The sequence below is a fragment of the Cryptomeria japonica genome, unplaced genomic scaffold (assembly GCF_030272615.1).
Source record: "Cryptomeria japonica unplaced genomic scaffold, Sugi_1.0 HiC_scaffold_138, whole genome shotgun sequence".
Taxonomy (NCBI): Eukaryota; Viridiplantae; Streptophyta; class Pinopsida; order Cupressales; family Cupressaceae; genus Cryptomeria; species Cryptomeria japonica.
In genome coordinates this window covers 140,001-142,449 of record NW_026728960.1, presented here as the reverse complement: position 1 = coordinate 142,449, position 2,449 = coordinate 140,001, and the positions used below count along the sequence as shown (strand labels likewise).

Here is a 2,449-nt window from a genome sequence, read left to right as displayed (position 1 = left end):
CCGCGTTGCAGACGGGACACTGCACGCACACGACGCCCCCTCCAGGTGCACGCACGTAGGCCGGGCCGGGTGCACACCCGACGCCCTAGCAAGGTGCGCGCACCCGGGCAGGGCTCACACTTGGCGAACGGGGCGCACTTCGCGAGGGAGGGTGTGCACCTCGACGGGGGTGGGTGGCCGGGGTGGATTCGCACGTGGGTCGCGGTTTGCTAAGTACACACTGCGACAAGCTCATAACGGGTGCGATCATACCAGCGTTAGTGCACCGGATCCCATCAGAACTCCGCAGTTAAGCGCGCTTGGGCCGGAGTAGTACTGGGATGGGTGACCTCCCGGGAAGTCCCGGTGTTGCACCCTTTTTTAGTTTTTCGCCGGGCGTCGCAATGCTATTTGAATAAACCTTTTGCCCGTTTGCGTTCTCGTCGGGGCCGGGCCGGGCCGGGGTGCGCTGCCCGCACTACCGCGCGCGCGGGGGGCGACACCGAGCGCGCACCCGAGGCGCCCCGAGCACACAGGCCACGGTGCAACCCGGGCGTTGTGCGCGCACCCCGGTGCGCCCGAGGTGCTGCGCGCGCACCCAGGTGAAATCGGTGTGCACCTCGGCCAGTGCGCGCTCGGTCGAGTCGCGCACGTTGGCCAAGGTGCACGGTGATGTTTCTTACTCTAAGGTTCCGCACCAGACGCCCGGGACAGGTGAGCGAAGCTGGGCGGGGCCGGGTGCGCGGCCGGGGCAGGTGCACGCAGCTGGAGAGAGCTTTGGAGCACACTTCGGAGCGCACCAATGATGCGCTCCATTCAAAAGTTTCCTGAAAAGGCAAAAAAAGTTGAGATTATAGAATTTCCCACTTGAGAGATTGTAAAAAAAAAAAATTTAAAATGAAGGAAACGCGGGTGCCAAGGTGTGCGCAGCCCAGCCAAGGTGTGCGCACCAAGGCGCCCACCCTGGCGAAGGTGCACGCAAGGTGCGCACCCGAGGCAAACCGGACAATTAACCCAACTTTCGACTTCGCGCGCACCTTGGAGCGCACTTCGGAGCGCTCCTTGGTGCGCACCAATCTTGGGCACCTCGGAGTGCACCATGGCGCCCACCAAGGTGCGCACCCGGGGCAAACCGAGCTCCGACTTCGTGCGCACCTTGGAGCGCACGAAAGGTGCGCACCATGGCGCCCACCAAGGTGCGCAGCCCAGCCAAGGCGTGCGCATCAAGGTGCGCACCCTGGCGAAGGTGCGCACCCGGGGCAAACCGAGCTCCGACTTCGTGCGCACCTTGGAGCGCACAAAAGGTGCGCAACCCAGCCAAGGTGTGCGCACCCCGGTCAAACCGAGCTCCGAATCGTGCGCACCAGAGGTGCACGCCATCGTGCGCACCTTGGAGCACACTTCGGAGCCCTCCTTGGTGCGCGCCGATGTTGCGCACCTCGGAGCGCACCCGGGGAAAACAATGCAATTAACCCGACTTTCGACTTCGTGGGCACCTCGGAGCGCTCTCGGGTTCGCACCTCGGAGCACACCGAGGTGCGCACCTTTGATGCGCTGCCTTCACCAATTTCCAGAAAAGGCAAGAAAACATTGAGAAGGTGTGCGCACCGAGGTGCCCACCCTGGCGAAGGTGCACGCGAGGTGCGCACCCGGGGCAAACCGGGCTCCGACTTCGTGCACGCCGCACCTTGGAGCACACTTCGGAGCGCTCCTTGGTGCGCACCAGGGCGCGCAACCCAGCCGAGGTGCCCACCCCGGCGAAGGTGCACGCGAGGTGCGCACCCGGGGCAAACCGGGCTCCGACTTCGTGCACGCCATGGTGCCCACCGCGGCGAAGGTGCACGCGAGGTGCGCACCCGGGGCAAACCGGGCTCCGACTTCGTGCACGCCGCACCTTGGAGCACACTTCGGAGCGCTCCTTGGTGCGCACCATGGTGCCCACCAGGGCGCGCAACCCCGCCGAAGGTGCACGCGAGGTGCGCACCCGGGGCAAACCGGGCTCCGACTTCGTGCACGCCGCACCTTGGAGCACACTTCGGAGCGCTCCTTGGTGCGCACCATGGTGCCCACCAGGGCGCGCAACCCCGCCGAAGGTGCACGCGAGGTGCGCACCCGGGGCAAACCGGGCTCCGACTTCGTGCACGCCATGGTGCGCACCGCGGCGAAGGTGCGCACCCGGGGCAAACCGGGCTCCGACTTCGTGCACGCCGCACCTTGGAGCACACTTCGGAGCGCTCCTTGGTGCGCACCAGGGCGCGCAACCCAGCCGAGGTGCCCACCCCGGCGAAGGTGCACGCGAGGTGCGTACCCGGGGCAAACCGGGCTCCGACTTCGTGCACGCCGCACCTTGGAGCACACTTCGGAGCGCTCCTTGGTGCGCACCATGGTGCCCACCAGGCCGCGCAACCCAGCCAAGGTGTGCGCACCAAGGTGCACGCGAGGTGCGCACCCGGGGCAAACCGGGGTCCGA

At 66.4% G+C, this 2,449-nt stretch overlaps 1 non-coding gene across 1 annotated transcript; it reads left to right on the top strand.

The window, feature by feature from the left end:
- Window positions 1–238: 238 nt before the first annotated feature.
- On the top strand, window positions 239–357 carry LOC131866232 (5S ribosomal RNA). Its single transcript, XR_009364855.1, has one exon. It is a non-coding gene; the product is annotated as a 5S ribosomal RNA (ribosomal RNA).
- The last annotated feature ends 2,092 nt before the right edge of the window (window positions 358–2,449 follow it).